Below are 23,011 nucleotides of genomic sequence, written 5' to 3' on the forward strand. Positions count from 1 at the left end.
ATTTAGGCAGCAGTGCAATACGGTCCTGTCTGTGCGACTGAGCAACGGAAGAACCCTCTGCTCACCCCACACGGGGAAGGGGCTAGAAAGGTGCACCTAAACATAGTCTGCCTAAAGAAGCCCAACTTGACTGGGCAACCACGCAGTAAGGACATACTATGCAGTCAAAAGCGCAATCAAATCACAGATCCAAACAAAAACAAACCAAAACAACCTCTTGCGGTCGCTGCATGGAATGTCGGGACCCTTCTGGATGCTGGCACATGCGCATCCTGAAAGAAGAACTGCCACTTCATGGCAAAAAAGAGCTGGCTAGGTATAGCATTGACACCAGCAGCCATCAGTGAGTCCCAGTTCCCAGATGAGGGCTAACTCATAGAGACAGGGTCTGGCTACACCTTCTTCTGGAAGGGTAAGCCTGCTGCCGGAAGAAACATCATTTATGGAATTGGCTTTGCCATCCGTCCCAACCTCCTACACAGGCTAACTGAAATACTATTGGGATCAGCTTAGGCGCCTCATGACGCTGTCCCACTGAAATCACTCACGTCATGCGTTCTTCATCCAGTCCATACACCCCAACACTGGATGCAGAGGATGACATCAAGAAATCCTTTTATTACCGGGAATATCAAAATGGCATAACCTCTATCCCCAGAAGACAAGGTTGACTCCTTGACGACTTTAATGCCAGAGTTAAGCAGGAGAGTATAACATTTGGCAGGGGAATTTGTGGGGAAAATGGACTCAGCAAGGCTGTTATTATTTTCTCCTTCTCAGCAAGTGCTGCTCTAGCCTCCACTATCACCCAATACCTTGTTTAGGCAGGCCGACAAGTTCAGGGATCGTGTAGCACCCACGATCCAAACACTGTCTCATTGACCACATCATTCTCAGAGAATCAGAGATATCCTTAACACCGTGCCATGGTGGCCAGACCACTGTGACAATGATCATCGACTTATCCAACAAGCTGCTTCACGTCGCCCCAAAATGGCAAGCAGCAAGCCTCCAGGGTTTTAACACTAAGCGTCTGGAGGATCAAAGACACATACTTTAAACCTTAGCTCGAACATGGGCTTATAAACAATCCAACAGCAAACAAAGTGAATCCCAATTTGAATGGGGATACTCTAATACTGTTATGACAAAGACCTGCAGAGAGACCCTCAGCCAGTTCAAAAGAATACACCAGGACTGGTTTGATGAAAAGTGACCGAAATCAAAGTACTCATCGATGATAAAAGATGCTGCTTTTACTGACTGCAGAACAACCCTCAGCCTCCCGGACCAAAGCTGACACCTCCGCAAGGAAGCTGTACTGAACTTCGCAATCCTAAAAAGAATGACTGGTTTAAAAATAAAAGCGTGAAACACAAAACATGCAGATCAACACACAGATGCACGAATTTTTCAATTCCACTAAAACATTTTATACCCAATCACCTGTGTAGCAAACCCCCTTCATCCACTGCTAGTAACCACAAAAAAACACAACACTCCTTCAACACTGGAAGAGCACCACCATTCATTATATCAAAAACCATCATGGACCTGACTACCCAGCAGGTCCCTCAACATCATAGCTGACACCTCAGCTATCCTCCATCATATGAAGTCTACTGCCATCAAACCAGATGAAAAAAACAACAGCCTCAAGGCCCAGATGGAATCCCCAGCCGAGGTACTCATGCAGAGAATCCCTACTACCAGCCGTCTCCACCCTCCTGGAAAATATTGAAAAATCCCCAATCTCTAAAAGACGATTCCATTGTCAATATTTATAAGAGCAGGACAGAATTGGAATTCGCCTTTACCGTGGGATCTTGTTGCTCCTCATGTTAGCTGTAAGATTGTCGCCAGAAGATCCTCCTAAAGGCTTCTTTTCCCTGGGAGCAGAAAACTTTACCGAATCTCAGTGTGGTTTTAGACCAATAATGGCAGCACCACTGACACTGATCTTTTGCTGTCCGCCAGATACACAGAAAAGTGCAAGAACAGCGTCGTGACTAACATAAACTTTCATCAGTAACCAAACCTACACGACTCGAAATCAACAGAGAAGCCCTCTGGTGGACCCTCCAGCCGATTTGGCTGCCCACCAAAATTCATCTACATTGCGAGGGGCAACCAACGACAGCATGAACGGCAATATCTTAACACAACGACACCCATTCAAGTTCTTCCCCATCCAAACAAGGAAAACAAGGTCTACCAACTCTCTTTTCAAAACAACAGCTCCTTCCTTAATCGTGCCAATGCCAATTTAGCCAGCAGGGTGAACATCGAGAGTACCAGATGAAGGGTCTTTTCAACATAAAGACGACTTCAGAGGCAAGAACAAAGATGTCGGCAACACCGATACTAAACTTCAGTATGCAGACGACCTCGCACTTGTTTGCTCACACTAGACGCAACCTACAGGAGATCCTGAACACCTATGCAGATGTGTATACACTTCGGCCTTGAGGTGAATGTGCATGAAACTCAGATTCTCTTTCAACCTGCCCTGGATCAGACACACCTCCACCCACATCCATCAGCTTAACGGTACTACACTCTCTATGTTGCCCACTTTCGGTATCTCGGCTCCACCTGTCTACCACTGCGGACATCGATATAAATTCCAGCATCGGATCAGATGTGCATCTCAAGCCTTGGGCAGACTCCGAAATCACGATAATATTCAGCCTTGAGAAGCTGAAATTATCACAAAGCTGCACGTATGAAACGGTGCTCCTGCCTACACTACTATGTGGCGGTGAGACATGGATCACATACAGAGAACACTGAGCATAAGCACTACAAACGTAGTCTACGTTCCATCCTCCGAGTTCGCTGGAAGGCAAGAAGGCAATGCCAGCACAATCTTGCTGACACCAGTGTAGGGTATAAAGGCTACCGTATCCGCGAACAACGCTACGTTGGACTGGCCATGTTACCCGCATGGGCGACAATGAACTACCAGCTTAGCTACTTTGCAGTCACCTAACAAATACTAAACGTAACACTGCCGGGCGAATTGAAAAGGTATAAGGATGGTCTTTGAGACATAACTGAAAAAATTGCCGTGGGCCCCCTCTACCTGGGGTCGATTGCTCCCACATCATAACGCTTGGATGGTACCACACGAGAAGGTGTCAATACTTTCGAGTTAGCCGGCTGCAAACCGAGGAAGACAAGCGCCAACGTCGGAGAAGGCAACCACCGCCCTCACTAGATGGGGAGCCCTCAACATGTGCAACGAATGTGGACAGCGCTGCCGGTCCCGTGTCGGGCTCTTTATTCACCTCAAAACTCACTAACCAAGGTGAGCATCCCTAATAACCCATATCATTTACCATAGCTGGATGATCGTGCCATCGATTCCGAGTGACATCAAGTAGTAGTATTAGTATTATTATTGTAACTGTGTCTATAAATCTGCAGTCTCTTTTCTCTTTGCTCATGCATTATTGTGTGTGTGTGTGTGTGTGTGTGTGTGTACTCCTTTGTCTTGAAATGCAGTTACATACTGATCAGAGTCAAAAGTGCGTGTGAACCAATGAAACTGAGTCATAGGAATGAGTCGTATATGTGAGTATTTAACACTACCCTATACACCATAACGAAACACTCTCTACATTCTTTAACACAATCTTCAATACACTCTATCACACTCCAAACACTAACATAACCCGCCATTACAACCTCCAACACACAACAACAGACTACAACATAAACCCCAACACAATAACACACTGCAACACAAACTCCAACACACTGCAACACAAACTCCTACACACTGCAACACAAACTCCTACACACTGCAACACACAATAACAAACTCCAACACAATCTACAACATTTTTTATCACACTCTAAACACAACCTCCAATAAACACCAAGTCTACAACACAACCTCCAACAGACACCTCAGCATCCTCCAACACCCTCCAACACTCGCCAACATCACAATAACACCCAGAACCATCATCACCAACATTCTATACCTTGGAGAAAGGAAGGGTGGAGGGAGGGAAGGGTAGAGGAAAGAAGGGAAGGGTGAAAGGGGGAAGGAGGGAAAGAAAGGCAGGGAGGGAAGTGAGGGAGGGAGAGATAGGACAAGAATGGAAGGGTGTAGGTGGGGGGAGGGAGAACAGGAATGAGGGAGAACAGGGAGGACGGATGGAGGCAGGAACGTAAAGCTAAGCGGGAGAGGAGGGAGGTAAATGGAGGGAGAAAGAGAGGGAGATAAGGAGGGCAGGGAGGAGGGAGGGAGATAAGGACAGGAAGGAGGGAGGACAGGGAGGTCAGGGAGGGCGGGGGGTATGGAGGCAGGAACATAAAGCTAAGCGGGAGAGAAAGGAGGTGAAGGGAGGGAGGGAGGGAGGGAAGGCAGGTACCACAGCGCACCTTACATGTATATGCAAATGCTATGATATGCCAATGAAGAAATAAATCTACAAGAACATGAACTAAATCTTACACTCACTATACACAAGTCCTGGGCCGAGCTGCTCACGTCTGTTCACTGTTACACCGAAGAGCATCATTCATAAGTCTTCTGTGAATATGAATAACCTATAACACTCTACGGTTCAAAGATTAAAAACAAAATATCTATAAAACTCTCTGCAACTGAAAGAAATTAATAATCTTTAATACTTTCTGTAGTCAAAGGATAATAATAATGCTCTCTGCTGGTGAAAAGATAATAAACTCGAGGAAAATGATGACTTAAGAACCAACCTTCCATAGCACTGTTCAGAATCTAACTTAAAATCAATCCTATATCAGTGTGTGTGTGTATGTGTGTATCAGTGCGTGTTAGCGTGTGTGTTTATGTATCAGTGTGTGTGTATGTGTGTGTATCGGTGTGTGTGTGTATGTATTAGTATGTGTTAGTGTGTATCAATGTGTGTATTAGTGTGTGTTAGTGTGTGTTTATCAGAGTGTGTTAGTGTGTGTGTGTGTGTGTGTGTGTGTGTGTTAGCGTGTGTATCCATGTGTATGTATACCTAACTCCATAACTCCAACACACGATATATCCCCGTTACTCCTCTTCATTCCCTAAGGCACTGTGTAGAAACTATTCATTTGTATTAATAATCGTTCCACAGTGTTGTCATATGTTAAGCAGTTACTCTGACCTACATGTATTAGTGAAAGGTCCTCTCCAACATACGTACGTGTTAGTTTCACCTGCATAAACAAGTGAATTCTTTCCTTAGATGTAACTTTGTTTTTTATCTTTTTATTATAATGTTCACACTTATTATTCCCCACCGACCTGTGAGTACATAGTAACCAGGTCCGTTTGTATGTTTAACTATGGCTGCGTTTTCTGTTTTTATGATCGTCGAGGTGAGTACAAGAGGTACTAGTATACAATAGAGAAATTTACTTATTACAATACTTCCGTGGCCAAACTCATCACCGGGATCATTCAGGTTAAAGAACAATTTAACAACCTCTAAATGTAGCCAGACATATCCTCGACTTAGTTTTCACTCAGGCTAACTATGGTGATGACAAAGGCGAGTTGTCGGTTCTGAGTAAACACAAGAAGTACACTGTGCCACGTTCGTAGAGTGATAAGGTATAAATAATTTGTAATAAAAGTTCAATGTCACCAATTCCCCCGCAGACGACATTCTCCAACAAACTCACCGCTGCAGTCGATGGTAGTACAAAGGGTGGCCTCTTCAGACCCCAAATGCCATGTTCAGGTAAGTTTTAATAGTGTTTTTTTATGGTCTAAGTCATGGACATTTCGTAAGTGAAGAAATGTGCCGTGAGGAGCAGCTTATGGGCATAAAAAACTCCCATGTTCACACCAGCTCACCTGTCATGCATTCTTACCTGCTAGACTTTCTCATTTTTTCCCAGTGCATTTACAGAATATATCAGTACTAAATGGAGATACGAGTCAATTTAGAAGTAATGACATTGTCTGGACTTTGTTTTGAGAATGCATTGGGTTATATCATCATTTTTATTAATAAATGGGTACAATTTTACTTTAACTACCATAAGTATTTGGATGCGTAGATTCGAGATAGGCTATATAGGGTAAATTATAAGTTTTGGTCATCCTGTACTTAGACATGTAGACTACTGTATGTTTTTTCTGATGGTTTGCGATGAGTTATGAACAATTTTGACCTTTAGTTCTATCGGAATTACTAGTTTTGAGTTACTATCCCCCCCTTACCGGTGTATGTTAAGCTCACCGTATAACTTATAATATAACTCACCATGCCCTAACCTAACCTAACCTATGACCTGTATTCTCTTAAGCGATCGAAAATGTTTTGCGACAGGAATCTTGTAGAGATAATGTGTCTTATTGTTTAGAGTACTTAATGCCATAGTTAGAATCTTAAGGTTCCCCAGATGACGAAAACCAAAATAATACCAAAATTGTTTGGAATGTTTATACTATGAAATTTGTAGTAGGGGCAGCTAATATCCATTGAATTAGTTGATGTGCTTAGTAATATTTAGATATTCAATATAGTATTACTGTGTTGCACAGTAAAGCACAATTAATTATCTAATAATATTTATTTACAGAGCCGATCAACCGAGAAGGTTGGACAACTACTTCCAGGGTTCATTAAGGCAGATGAAAGAAATTTACCAAAAGTAGATGTCTTTATGATGGTAGAGTATCATCAAGAACTCCGCCATCCAGCTATGAAGCACGTTATATTACATCTGTCACCTGATCATCTCAAGCCCATCCCCCTGGCCATGGTCATCCCTAGTCCTTCCACAACATTAAATATAGACATCAGTGGCAAAAACTTACATTTTCCAGACATGAAATAGAGAACGGTGATGAAAACTTCCATGTTGGAGTTATCGGTCTTTTGCATCATTTTGGCAGCCAGCAAGTAAATACACACGATGATACTTGAGCAGTAATTTATATTAACCTAAAAATAAGGTACGCCTGTGTATATCAACATTGTATATGGCCACAAGGCCTGTATTACTGCTGGTAACAACACATACACCACAGCTGGCTGCGTCAAGGCTCATGCTCGAGCCAACCTATGACGTCACAACCAATCACAGAGCGTTTTCGCAGTCACGTGACTTTTTAGCTACTTTAACCCTTTCTTTTCTTTACGCTTTTTAGCAAAATTTATTTAAAAATATCATTACCATAGTCAATTTAAGCGTTTTCTTTACCCATTAACCTGTCATCTTACGAAAAAATTCCGACAGGGAACTCGTCTAATGGGAGAGCAAAAGATTTTTTTTACATTACTATTAATTGAGTGTAAGTAGCGAAGAGCAAAGGAGAGTGTTGGAAAACTAACATAAACTAACTGTCTATATACATGACTTGTCTGAGGATTGTATTGAATATCTATCTATCTATCTATCTAAAGTTCATGAAAACGACAAAGTCAACAAGGTGATGACTCGTTCAGTAAATAAATGTGTTTACTAAGTCTTGGTACCACCATTTATCGTTATATATCCACACATCTTAAGGAAAATATCGCTTATTTTAACACCTGTAATTTATAACAACAACAAAATAAAGAAAATACCATCGAATATAACTATAATACTGTACTTAAGGTGCAAGTTATACTTGTTAATACTTATTTGTCGGTTCTCAAATGGACAACACACCCATAAGCCTTAATTTTTTAGTAGTTGTTGCCGATTTTGGGGGGTTTGTACTTGTCTACTTATTTCTTTCAAGGTCTTAGTTGTTGATACACAGAAATAAACAACAACAATGTATGAGGCTATTATATTATAACAGCAACATCATACTGTACATGAACGAAAACAAATAAAATATTGAACTACTAACACTTCCTGTTTATAATCTCTATCAGTCCCCATGGCGCAGTGGATAGCGCGCTGGACTTCTAATCCAGAGGCCGCGGGTTCGAATCCCGTTGGGGATGCGTGGATGTTGTTTATTATCCTTGGCAGCGGCGCTCCTCTCTCTCTCTCCGTGCATCAGGAAGAGCTCTCAAGGCCGCGTGTCGGATCATACACACAGACAATACCTTTATGCGAGGTTAACACATACGGATCGATGCGCTTATATCAGATGTTATAAAATGTAGTCGAAAATTACCCGAGTACACATAACCCGGGATGTATCGAGTAAGGAATGTATGAGCTTAATCTGTTTTGTAGTGAAGTGAGTTGCTCATTTTGCATACCTGTGATACAACACAAGAGGAGTTACACCAGGCTCTTTCCTGGGTCCGCTCTTGTTTAATATGCACGACTTTGTTCTGCTTGTTTTAGAAGAAGTTTTATTTTGGCGGATTATTGTGAGTGAAGATTAACGTCTTCCTTCCCACCACTACTGAGACTGTTTCCTCTGTAACAATATTATTACAATAGTTGAAGTTTATTTAACAAAAGTGTTCTTTAATTTGTTAAAGTTGCCTTTTGTTAAGGTTTAGACATGTAGACTTAATGAACATGGCTTAGAGACATGGCCATTGAAGATTCAAACTACATTAAAAACAACAATATATTGTCCAGAAATCCAAAGGTATACAGTTTTATTTGTGAACGTATTCTACGACCTTAATCACATTCGTACACATAGACTATTATAAATTAATTTCAAATCCTTACTTCCCAGTGTATTCTATTCAACCTCTAAACTTAACTACTATATAATGTTACAAGGTAGATGGTACAGCTAACAGCTGAGAGGGTGGCAGGAGTCAAAGCGAGTCATTTAACAACGGAGATCACAACTAACATTCTCCTTGAGTTACCCATTACAACGCTACGTTTTCTTTAATACTTCTATTTTTAGGCCTACACGGTGTCTGTCACTCGCTCGTCCCGACGGTAAAGACAGTGGTTAAAAGAGGGCAGGTTGTGGCGGGTTTGGTGTGGGTCTCACACACACACACAGATATATTTTAAATTTTTATTTCACCAACACAAATACAACCTTCACAGTACTCAGGTGAGCACACGAGACAGAGAGGCGGGTGATTACCTGTGCAATACATCACGGGCATCAGAGTGAAGTACACACACACCCCGCCGCCTCTGTACCCATCCTCACCACGCCGGGGCAGCCCTAACACCAGGGGTGCTCTAGCTCCATCATCATCACGCCCTCCACATCCACTGGCGTCCTGGGCACCTCTCACGCGAGCTGTGTATTACCAGAATGAGTGCACAAGATACCATCACACCCCGGATGACCTCCTGTCAGCACCTCTTACTGGCCAAGATGAATGTCTCTGTTGCTAGTTACTGACCGGGATGTTGGTACAGTCACTGACCGAGATGATGGTACAGTCACTGACCGAGACGTGTGTGTGTGTTCGTGTGTGTGTGTGTGTGTGTGTGTGTGTGTGTGTGTGTGTGTGTGTGTGTTATCATCAACATTCCAGGGACGGATCATTATTAGGTGTTGCATTGACGGACAAACGACAAGATCACCTCAGGTCTAATTAACACCAAAGAAGAAGCAAAACAGAAAAAAGGTGATATAAAAAATGCTAAACAATACACAATATTAGCGATAAAAAAGAACCTAACAATAAATTGAGTAGAAAAAAAACAATATTTAATAAGAAAAAAGATAGAAAGAGAAGGAACAAGCATAACCCCATCCAGGACTCCTAATAATAATAATAAAAATAATAATAAATAAAAACAAGATCAACAGAAATGAAAAGAATGAATTTAAGCTAAAAAAAAATCAAAGACAAACGAATCACTGTACAATAACAAAACAAAATCAGATGAAAATAATAACAATAAGAAATACAATAAGCACCAGCATGCCCCTGTACGGCACCCCAGCGACAGTCATTAGCAGTCGCCTCGTGTCTCCTGGACCACTCACACACCCCACCTGATGCCATCACACACAGCCCGCGACCTCTTCATTAAGTAATATCCCTAATTAGCGTGGGCCAGTGACACCTGCTGTAAATAACATGTGAACCTGTGGCAGAGAGGGAGAAGGGGGTAGAGAGGGGAAGGCAGGGGGAGGAAGGGACAGGGGCGAAAAGGGGTAAAAGAAGGAGAGAGAGAGAGAGAGAGAGAGAGAGAGAGAGAGAGAGTGGGGAAAGGAGAAAGAGGTGGGAAAGAAGGAGACAGAAAAGAAGAGGAGGTAGAAAGCCAGTCTGAGAGGAGGGTGGAGGAAGAGAGGAAAGGGTGAGAAGAGGGAAAGGAGGAAAATGAGGAAAGAGAAGGGTGTTGCAAGAAGAAAGAGGAAGAGAAAGATACATGATGGGAATGCCTAATAAACGCCTGAGAAATAAAATGAAGATGCACTTTTGTAGGTCACTGTTGATGGAAGAGAGAAGGGGTGGTGGCGTGTTGGTGGTAGTAGGGTAGTGGTGGTTGTTGGTGTGGTGGTAGTAGTGTGGTGGTGGTGGGTGTGTGGTGGTGGTGGTGGTGTGATGGTAGTATGGTGGTGATGGTGGTGGTAGGTGGTGGTGGTGGTGGTGTGGTAGTAGTGGGTGGTGTTAGTAGTGGTAGTAGTGTGGTGGTGGTAGTGGTGGTTGTTGTTAGTGTGGTAGTAGTGTGGTGGTAGTGTGGTAGTAGGTGTGATGGTGTGTGGTGGTAGTAGTGTGGTGGTGTTAGTAGTGGTGGTGGTGGTGTTAGTGGTGGTGTTGGTGGTAGTAGTAGTGTGATGGTGTTGTGGTGGTAGTGGTGGTGTTGGTGGTGGTTAGTGGGATTGAGTGATGTGGTGGGGTGGTAGTGGTGGTGGTAATAGTAGTAGTAGGTGTGGTGGTATGGTGGTAGTGTGGTGGTGGTATGGTGGTGGTGGTAGGCAGTAGGTGGTGGTGGTATGGTGTGTGGTGGTGGTGGTGGTGGTGGTGGTGGTGGTGGTGAGTAGTGGTGGCAGTAATGGTGGTGGTAGTAATGGTGGTGGTGGTGGTGGTGGTAGATGGTGGTGGTGGTAAGGTGATGGTAGTGGTGGTGGTGGTGGTGGTAATGGTAGTAGTTGATGGTAGTGGTAGTAGTAACGGTAGTAGTGGTGATGGTGGTAGTAGTGGTGATGGTGGTGTTAGTAGTGGTGGTCATATATTCTTGCAAGTAAATATTGACACATAGTTTGACAAAATGAATTAACCATATATTCTTGCAAGTAAATATTGACACATTAAAAAACTATTTACAAAATATTCAATAAGATTAAACCACGGCAATGTTCTTTAAGGCAAATTCGCCTAGAAAACTCACAACCCATTTTTTACCTCAAATAAAAAATAAAATAAATACTATACTATTTCGTTAAAACAATGACACTCACCACATTGTTTCATTAAGTAAAATCAATAAAAAATGACAATTCGTTAAGATAAAACTAAAACTCAATTTTTGTATCATTAAGACAAAGGCAATAAAGAAAAAAGATGAGATTCTATGTCAACAAAAAATGGACATAAATAAACTCATTCTCTCCTTCCTTCCGGTGACGTGTGGGAGCGTAACAGCGTCAGCTCCATCACCCCCATAATCTGTCCACCTGACCATAACCCATAAAATTAACATGACAAAGGACCCATAAATCGACGCCTTCCTAAACACACCAATTTCATTCCCCCATAACTACCACAAATGGCCACTAAACCATCGCTAACTACCTCTTATGGCTGGGTTAGACACCTGAGTGATTTCAACGCATTGGTTACTACTTATTCCCAGTGGAATTGTATGGAAGTGATGAACCGCTGGGATAATTGGGCTGTTAGAAGCTGTATCGGACGGTGAACACTGATTGGGTGATAAAACACTCGTAAGTAGAGGGAAATTTACCACGATACTTAACTGTTATAAAAGAACAAAGAACTTAAGGTGTTTTTTCCCGTATGATCTTGAGGAACTTACATTATCCTCGTTATCGTGAGATGTTCAAAGATTGCCAAGTATTTTTCAGTTATTTTCTTACTTGAGATATTAAATAATGTGTGTGTGTGTGTGTGTGTGTGTGTGTGTGTGTGTGTGTGTGTGTGTGTGTGTGTGTGTGTGTGTGTGTGTGTGTGTGTGTGTGTGTGTGTGTGTGTGTGTGTGTATGTGTGAGAATATAAATAATAGGAGTTACTTGTATAATAGCTACAGTACACATCCCGTTTTCTATCAGTGAGAAGGTGAGTGAGTCAATCAACACCATTTCTGTGAGTGAGTGACTGAGTGAGTGAGTGAATCAACAAGTTTACTGTCAGTGAGAATGATCGAATCAATCAGACAGTGGTTAAGTCACATATAGAGCTGGAGGCGCAGGTATAGGTATGTGTTTAAAGTGAAGGTAATTATAATGAATGAGAGATATGGTCGTAGCGGTGGTGAATCATGGGTGACCAGTCAAGCGTGAGGCTGGTGTTTACATGAAGCTTGACAACCCCGTCCTGTACACACACACACACACACACACACACACACACACACACACACACACACACACACACACACACACACACACACACACGCACACGCACGCACGCACGCACACACGCACGCACGCACACACACTCAAAAGGTTTCCTCTCGATGTATTTATGGGATAGAAATGCGTATTTTCTTATAAACAAAAAGTAAGAAAATAAGGTTCCCGAGGACGTATTTATATATCGTTCCGTCATATAAAGAGAGAGAGACTAAAATTCGTCAACATTCAATTCTCTCTACCTATCCATCCGCTATACCTTCTTCTCCCCCAACACTATCCATCCCCCTCCACCGTCTAGCCCTCAGCGTCCTCTCACCCATCACGTTATAGATAGGTGGTCAACCCATTACCTTTCTAGCCGACTTACAACCCCGAACACCGATAAAATGAAGCTATATAGTGGTCGGACTATCGATATCCCGAACCCGACCACCGTAAACCAGACCCTTCCTTACACGGCCGTAAATGAGGGAAGGGAAACTCTCTCTCTCTCTCTCTCTCTCCACCTGTCAAACTATCTCGACTTACCATTAACACACACAGTTTTATCTCCTGTTATTTGTTTATGTCGGGGGACGACGTACAGTACACTAGCATGCAAGACTCACACTGCCTTTACTGGGTTCTCTCCCTTGCATACTCGCGAGGCCTGGGGGATGGAAGGAGGGAATGGGGGATAGGGAGAAGGGGAGGGTCAAGAGGAGATAGGGGATAAGGAGAGGGGAAACGAAGGAGAAGGGGAAAGGGAGGAGGGAGAAGGAAGGGGAGAGGGAGAAGGAGGAGGAGAGAACGAGGAAAGAGCAAGGGGGGGGGGAAATAAATTGGGAGGGGAGAATGAAAGGAGGGAGCAAGGAGGAGGGGGAAAGAGGTGAGTGAGGAGGAACTACAGTATGAGACAAGGACAGAAGGACAGGGAGGTGGGGTAAGAATGATAGAAGAAAGAGAGAGGAAAAAAGAAATAAGATAGGGGAGAAAGGAAGGATGGGAAAGGAGATGATAATGATCAACAAAAAGAAGGGAGGGAGAACGAGAGAATAGTTAAGAGAGAGGAATGATATAGTTTGGGTTAAAGAAGGAAGAAGGAAGAAAGAAGAAAGAAGAAAGAAGAAGAAGAAGAAGAATGTATCCTAAAGAAAAGTACAGTACTGAATAAAGAGCCCACTAGAGACACCTGTTATCTATAGGTATTGTACACGGGGTCCTTGTCCTCCCTATGACCAAAATACTGTTATCTCGTTCACATGTGGCTGTACTGTATGTATATCAAGGCGAGACCAGGTGAGAGTCAGGTATAGGGAGTTTATCACAACCATAACAATGAACACTGTGCTCTTTATACCTAGTGTAGCTTGGGATGTGTTTAGTAAGTGTTTCAGATCAGTCGTAAGTTGTCATGTTGGCTATACACAAGTACATTTGCATTGGGTTATTTGATAGAGTCATGGCATTACCGAGTGAGGGAGTGGTTCAAGGATGATCTCTATGCTCGACTACTGGACACACACAAACACACACACACACACACACACACACACACACACACACACACACACACACACACATACATACAGACACACACTATTGTAACCAAGCCCAGTAAACCCGAGGAAAATAAGACCACTTCATTATTTAGTAACGACAATAATAAAGATATACAAAGCGACTGAATCTTCGAGTTAAATAAAGGCAGATCGTAGTGATGTTCTACTATTCTCGTCTATTATGGCTTCCACTTCGTTATTTCTTAAGTGGTTATTCATTATGGCTTCCACATCATTATTTCCTAAGTGGTTATAAGTAACACCGGGAAGAAACAATGATGGTGATTAAGGTAACGAAAGTGAGAGTAACGGAGCTGGCGATAAGAGTTATAGTGAGAGTAACGGAGCTGGCGATAAGAGTTATAGCGAGAGTAATGGAGCTGGCGATAAGAGTTATAGTGAGAGTAACGGAGCTGGTGATAAGAGTTATAGCGAGAGTAATGGAGCTGGCGATAAGAGTTATAGTGAGAGTAACGGAGCTGGCGATAAGAGTTATAGTGAGAGTAATGGAGCTGGCGATAAGAGTTATAGTGAGAGTAACGGAGCTGGTGATAAGAGTTATAGTGAGAGTAACGGAGCTGGCGATAAGAGTTATAGTGAGAGTAACGGAGCGGGGGGCCTGGAGAGAGAGAGAGAGAGAGAGAGAGAGAGAGAGAGAGAGAGAGAGAGAGAGAGAGAGAGAGAGAGAGAGAGACCTCACAATCCATCAACTACCTTCTCAATCAATTATGTTCTAACCAATCAATCCATCTATCCTTTCGTGTCTTAACAATCACACTCTTTCACTAACTAATATCTCTAGCTATCATCAAACCACACACACACACACGCACACACACATCTATCAATCTATCCATCCATCTACAGGGTATACCTATAATCTATCTGATATCTCATTCCTAAACAAAATATTCATTCCATTAACAATCCAGGTATATATGAGTGACGTAATCTACCCATCCACTCACCTGTTGTCTCTAATCTAACCAAATCAACTACCGTATCAATTATTCCCCTCTTATCTATTCTCCTTTATCACACTGTCTATTCAACCCAACTATCCACACAAACCAAACCCAGTACACGAGATCCACTTTTTTATGCATGTCTCTCTCCACCCACCTCTCTCTCCCTCCCTCCCTCCCATGACGACCACCCATACACCCATCACCACATCCTACCCATTAACGCATCACCCATTTCTATAGCCCTACAGGCCCATATCTTATAGCAGCTAAGTATCATATCCGTCACCAATGCACCACCCAATCTCCTTTCATAACTAACCCCTGCGTGTACTAAGAGGCTTTCTAAAACGATAACTTAAGAGCGGCTCACCGTCCTCGTCTACCTGCCCACTGTTACCAGACGGACGTGGCGGGTCGATGGGGAACTCGGCCATGCGTCCAGTGAGGTATTATATAGGGCGCTGGTTTGGTAATACTGTATGGCGTGTGGTGTGATTAGTGTCAGGTTGAAGGCGAGGCTGGCCATAGCGAGACAACAAGGGCGTGTGGGAGGTCAGGCAAGGGGTCACGAGGCGCGGGCGTGTATGGGGAGGATACACAAACAAACACACACACACACACACACACACACACACACACACACACACACACACACACACACAGGTAAGCAATGGTGGGGTATTGATTGTTGTTGATGAAATTACGGGACAAAGGATGGTTTAAGGTAGTGACCGGCCTGGTGCTGTGCTGTGAGGAGAGTGCACCCCACCCGCTATTGTATCACCCCTCCACTCCACCACCCCTACTCCACTCACTCCATTACTCCTCCTACCCTCATCATCATCATCATCATCATCATTATCATCATCATCATTATTATTACCACTATCTTTATCAACAGTACTATTATTTCTGTCTTTATTATCAATTTCTTTACCATTATTCTTATTTAACACTAAGGTCAATAACACAGCAGTACACCTTCACCTATGCCTTCAAGACCTGCCTGACGGAGCACCTACAGTACAGTTATTACCTGCTTCAGTAATACTAATGAGTTATCTACCTGTTGTCTTCCCCTCCTTCCTCTCACCTTCCCTCCTCTTCTTATTTCTTTATTCTTTATTGGTCTTCTCGTCTTCACTTTATTTTGCATTGTTTTCATTGGGTTTATTCTTCCTATTTGTTTTTCTGAATGTTTTTTTTTTATCTTGTTTTTGTTTTTATTTTTGACTTTTGTTACTTATTTTCTCCGCTCCATCTTTTTCCTCCCTCTTCCTTTTTCCTTTTCCCTCCTTGTCCTCCTCGTCTTCTCACTCACCATCTTTCTCACCATCACCATAACTACTACGACCACCACTACCCCCACTACCATCACCTCCACCACCATTACCACTATCATCATCACCTCCACCACAACCACTATCTGTAGCGGATGTTCTGGCCTTCCGGTTTCTCACACTATTCAGTAATGTTATGATCTGTGAGGCATTAGTACTATATTATGTCGATGAGCTTGGCCAGGGAGGAGGGAGGGGTCTGATTTTGTCTACAGTATGTCTGTCTGTGTATTTATATGTTTGAGTCTGTATGTCTGTTTGTATATGTCTGTTATTGCTTGATTGTCTGTATCTTACCCGTAGTGTCCGTCTGTATGTTTTTAGTGTGTATGTTTCTGTAGTCTACATTTGTCTGCTTGTAAACCTGCCTATACATATTGCACACTTGTATTATCTACATACATACTGAATTTATGCTGAATTGTATGAAGATTTGACTGAATAAACACCCATCTATAACTGAAACCCTCTATGATGCCACACAGTCTCTCGAGTAACTGAGAAAACCAGGAGACTAACAAAAATATCAAACAAACACTAAGATCAGGTAACAGAAATAAAACAAACTAAGAAGGTTGAGTGTAGTTGGAGACAAAGAGAGGAGTCAACAATACCAGTGGGAACGTCTCGGAAACTTGAGAACGCTTAGACTGTGTACAAGACGGAAGTAAACTCGTGGGGATACACCAGAGACAAGGTGGACTGGACAGACACACAAACACACACACACACACACACACACACACACACACACACACACACACACACACACACACACAAAGGTAAATCCAAACAGAAAAAAAAAATACTTGAGGTAAATCTTTCTCATGGAGGCAGGACAACACGACGACCATCACCACCTAAGAACACCTCCAACATGACAGGACTGTTAATAAACACAGCGACCATCTCCACAAAAGTCCCTCAGGTTTAACAGTTCCTCAGTAAATCTCCGGCTGACATCCTGATAGATACACTTCACTATAAACGGCTTCACGGTCCGATTAATCTTAGTGATTATACATCTTTTAATTGACTATAATTCACTTAGCTCGTCTCATTAATCACAGCGTATGTAAGCGATGTATGAACCGTCCTTATAATTCATATGTCTTATAATACATTTTAATCTTAAATGAGTTTAGATGGTAGAAATATACGTTTGTTTGAGGAACTTCGCTGTGTGGTACATTTCTAAGGTGTGGTAGACTGATTTTATGATGTGAGAAGCCAATTTATTGCCTCCCCCCTCCCCCCTTCCTTCCCCTTTCTCTCCCATTTTTTCTTTCTCCTCTTCCTTCACCACCTCTCCCCTCCTTTTCCCTTTCTCTCTCCTTTTTATTTCTACTCTTTCTCTATCTTTCCCATTTTCCTTCTCTCCTCTCCTTCTTTCTTTCTCCTCTTCCTTCACCACCTCTCCCTTCCACCATTCCCATCTTCCTTCTCTTCTCTCCCACTTTTTCTCTCTCCTCTTCCCTCTAAAATAGTTAAAAATCCCTAAACATAAAAATTTCTCACAGGATCTTACGTTAAATCATTCATTCACCGAAGTGGACAGAGTAAAGAACCTTCTGACATGATCTGGGGAAGATAATGTCATAGGAAATACCTCCAATACCTTACCTAGGGTTAAGAGGAAATAAAAGACTTAACACAAGATACTCTGAGAATATTAAACCCAGGTCTTGGTCAGCTTCCGGTGTCGTCAAGGTTTTATCGAGCTTGTGTGGCTGCTTGCGTGTGTGCGTGTGTGTGTGTGTATCTGACGCACCAGGTAGTATGTATGTTTGTATGTATGTATGTGTGTATTTATTATAAACTTATATAATTATTTTTAGATATTTAATTCAATTGACGAGTACATGTATTGATAGGAATTAAACTATCATGTCGTTTACTGGTATATTCTGGTCACTCAAAAAACAAACATGGCGGCCGGCCTATAGTTCATCCCCTGAATATTCTCACCCAACGACTCCTCAGACACAGGTAAGTCTCTCAGGTAAGAAGAGCCGTAGGTAAGAGCCTAGTTTGCCCACGTAGCTTTCTGCTCTGGGGCTACAGGAAGGCTGGGGTCCATCTGCATAAATTCCGTTTCCTCAAGATGTGATAAATAGTAATTTCCATCGTGGCGGCGATGACGTGTTCGTATGGCTGGATTTTAGACTTTGAAATCTTTGTAATCAGTTGAAATTACAGAAAACAAACCAATTATATAATAAACCTTTTGCCTTACGATAGTTTAACATACTTTAAGCTAATCCACAATATGTTTTAAGGATCAATCCAACCGCGTGATGCTATATAAAACTTGAGAAATAAATGAATGGGAAGGAACCGAACGTGGCGGCAGAGAACAAGTGAGGGCGGGGAAGCGTGTGCCCGTGAGCTAGTTCAGGGAGGGTGTCACCTGGGCGGACGAACCATAGGTGATGGACAGGTACAATTAAGGGGGCGGTGGCCTTCACAGGTGCTCTATAAGACGCGTATCACGTGTGTATAAGACAAATATGGTTTAAACAGAATAACAGATATTAAATATTAAGTGGGAGAGGCTTGTGTGAAGTATGGCCACGACGGGGTTAATATATATTTGAAAATCTTCGAACAATAATATTTCTTTGAGAACATTATCACATATTTCCGATGAGAAATATATTAGAGAGAGAGAGAGAGAGAGAGAGAGAGAGAGAGAGAGAGAGAGAGAGAGAAACACCCCCACAGGTACACCAACACACAAACCTCACCAGTACCTCAACAACCAAGACACCAGCCTTGGCCCGTCAAATAACATAAACACCCCTACCCTTTGAACCCCGTTTTCTACAACTAGCTGCCACCCCAAACACACCTATAACACCAGGAGGCACAAGACCACCAGTGCCTCACCTTGGAGAAGAGCCAAAGGTATCACGGTGCCCGAGGTTGGTCAACGAGGAAGAATTCTGCCTGGATGGAATCATGACTTGGCAGAGGTTAGAGGTCACGCCAGACCCGAGGATGATGAACGGAGAGGAGACACGGTTCAAGGTAAGCCGCTTGTAAATGGGAGCATCTCTCGTGATGGCTGGAGAGAGAGAGAGAGAGAGAGAGAGAGAGAGAGAGAGAGAGAGAGCAGGACGATAATAGGGAATCATTGGGTAAGATACACAAGAAATGAAATGACATAGAGGTGAGGAAGAAAAAATGTTGAGAGAAACAAGTGAGAATAATAATAATAATAATAAAACTATAATAATAAACAACTCGTAATAAACATATCAATACTCATAATTATATAACATAAACAACAAATAAAAAAAATAAACTTAGGTACTATTTTTAATTTTCCATTTAAATCTTTCAACAGACAACAACTTCCTGCCTTTAATACCTAACTCGTCTGGGCTCTTACGTAACACAGGCAGAGAGATATACCTGTTATTCTTCTCAATTGTGAATATTATCTGATCTATTACGAAACACACCGCTTATATATGTATCTTAATATATTTAGTCTGGGCTATTATTAAACATAGAGATAGTAAAGATACCTTATCTATTTAATATTCCGATAGCTATATTCATACGATTACTATCAGTGTGCAAGATTAGGGTAGACATTTTTTTTTCCACATCTTAATTTGCATATAGTGTTTAGTCTTCAATTACTTCCTATAAATTTTCTACTCATCGAAATCTGATAAGGACTGAGTACATTACGTTAGTTTAGACCATTATCACTATTTAATTGCCTCCTTCACCAGAGTTATTGTAGCGAACTAATGTAAATATATTAATACTCTGGATGTGTATTTGCTTATGTTTTTATTTAATAATTAGTTACGTGTTTTATTTTAGTATATTTAAATTTAGTGAATATTCGTATAAAGCTTATTATTATTATTTTAAGTTTGTCTGTGTGTCTGTCTGTCTTTCTGTCTGTCTGTCTGTCTGTCTGTCTGTCTGTTAACACTCAGTCCATAACAAGATACTGCTAACTTTTGGTCAGAGGTCAAGGTTAACGAGACAGGTCACTGTACTGTAAGTGTTCACATTTATATAATTATGTTCATGTAATTTTCACAATAGAAGGCCACTGACATCACTAGCTGACATCACGACTGGCTGACACAACTAACTGACTGACACCATTACTGGCTAACACAACTATTGGCTGACACCACTACAGGCCAACACAACTATTGACTGACACCACTACTGGCTGACACCACTACTGACCAAAACCACTACTGGCTGACATAACTATTAACTGAACCACTATTGGCTGACACCGTTACTAGTTGACACAACTATTGACTGACACCACTATTGGCTGACATCACATCAGTAAAGCCTGACACTACTACTGGATGACAACTATTGACTGACACCACTACTGGCTGACACAAATATTGACTGACACCACTATTGACTGACTTCACTATTAACTGACGCCACTACATGTTGAAATCGCTACTGGCCAACACTACCACATGTTGGCACCACTACATATTGACACCACCACACGTTAACACCACCACATGTTGACTTCACTACATGTTGACACCACCACATGTTCACATGTTAACACCACCACATGTTCACATGTTAACACCACTACATGTTGACACCACTACATGTTGACACCATCACATATTGACACCACCACACGTTAACACCAACACATGTTGACTTCACTACATGTTAACACCACCACATGTTCACATGTTAACACCACTACATGTTGACACCACCACATGTTGACATCACCACATGTTGACATCACCACATGTTGACACCACCACATGTTCACATGTTAACACCACTACATGTTGACACCACCACATATTGACACCACTACATGTTGACACCACCACATGTTGACATTACTACATGTTGACACCACCACATGTTGACGCCACCACATGCTCACATGTTAACACCACTACATGTTGACACCACCACATGTTGACACCACCACATGTTGACACCACCACATGTTACCACCACTACATGTTGTACACTTATAGTAGTAGAGTATTATAGCGAGAGGAAATGGTAGCGTGTCTCGAGGGTGTGATGTCAACACTGTATATTAACACAGGCACAGTACAAGTGTAGTATATAAAACACCAATGCGTGTTACAGCTTTATTTTACTAGTTCAATAGGGGGGATTAATAGGGGGGTTCGTACACAATTTATGATAGACTATGGTATTCATAACCTAACCTCACAACTAGCACTTCACTAAGTCGATCGTTGGGGAGGTTCGGGAAGCACTTACTGTTACACGTGGAGTTGACAGCACTTTGTCGATGGACCCGGGCTGAGACTTCGTCACACTTAATGGCGGTCTTCTCTCGAGCGGGACTCGGGGACCTGGTAGCTGGCCCTTCCTGGTTACAGACACTCTCTCGTGAGAGGAGCTCCAGCCCCTATATATTGGTCGAGCCGGGGGGTGACCTCTCCTACTGAACTGGGTGTGTCTTGACCGGGTTGTTGGGTCAACAGGAGTGCTGGCTAATTAGCGGGTCCTTGAATTACTAAGGTCATGACGCCGGGTAGAGCTGATCGAGTGGTGGTGAGAATTCTGGTTCCCTAGTGTCAGGTCTGGACGGCTGTGTGCAGGTGTCGTCCTGCCCAGGTGTCTTGGTCAGGTGCGGTTGTAGGTCACCCTGCTAACTCAAGTCATTAGCGGACGAGGTCAAGTCCCTAGGGTCGACCTGAGGTGTGTCAACCCGGGATGTGGTGGTGCCACGAGGTCTGTAGTGTGCTTGCTGTTACATGTGACATAATTCTGGGCTGTAAGCTTTGGTCTGACAAACGTTGACACTACTAAATGTTGACACCTAAACCGACTGACGCCACTACAAACGTACACAAAAATAAATTTAACCAGCTGAATAAAAGAGCAATTCGAACGAAAAAAAAATTAAGTGACGTCACAAATTTCACGTGTGACATCAATAACACAACACATTTAACGCCATCATGGAGACATAACTTAACACACCCTAGAACACACAGAAACACTTTGATTAAATATTCATTGAAAATCCCAAGATCCCAACACGAAGTAGCAGACATACCTAAGAGATTGATGACGTCACAGGAGGTATGAGTAAGGAGTGGTGACGTAGATAGAGATTAATGTTGTCTTGTGTTGTTGAGGTGTTTTTGTGGTTAGGTTAGGTTACGTTAGGTTAGGTAGAATTTTCATTTGTGATGTAAGAGAAATGAAGCATAAATAATGTGATGTAAAATTGAAATGAATTAAAACTGAATTAAAGTAAAAATTGAAAGAAACGAGACACACCAAAACAAAACAAAATAAATTAAATCAAATCATGTGCATATGAAGGAAAGAATCCCCCCACACCCCCCCACACACACACATACATACACATTTTCGTGGCAGCTTAGTGAGGCGGTTAGTGGCCAGGCTTACCGCGCACGACAGACTATCAGCGGAGGTACAGCACGTCGCCTGGCTAACACCGGGAGACGACCAGAAAAATAATAACGGGTCTGCTTCGATTTATTCACTATACTGCTAGACGGCATCCCCCCCCCCCTCACTATTTTAACGTAACTTCCTGGATATTGTGACTCCTTAAGTGTATAAATTCAAGATCAATCGCTGTAAAAACCTCAATTATTCGTCACTGAGAATACGCTACTATGTGAACTGGATAAACTTATTACTTCCTTGATAAAAAGATTTCAATGGTGTTTATAATTATGGTCTTTATAATTATGATTGAAGGAGCGAGTC

The 23,011-nt window shown here is 42.4% G+C and overlaps 1 non-coding gene across 1 annotated transcript; it reads left to right on the forward strand.

The window, feature by feature from the left end:
• The first annotated feature begins 7,846 nt into the window (after window positions 1-7,846).
• Window positions 7,847-7,919, forward strand: Trnar-ucu. Its single transcript has one exon. It is a non-coding gene; the product is annotated as a tRNA-Arg (tRNA).
• The last annotated feature ends 15,092 nt before the right edge of the window (window positions 7,920-23,011 follow it).

Source organism: Homarus americanus, unplaced genomic scaffold (genome assembly GCF_018991925.1).
Source record: "Homarus americanus isolate GMGI-L3 unplaced genomic scaffold, GMGI_Hamer_2.0 scaffold32929, whole genome shotgun sequence".
NCBI lineage: Eukaryota > Metazoa > Arthropoda > Malacostraca > Decapoda > Nephropidae > Homarus > Homarus americanus.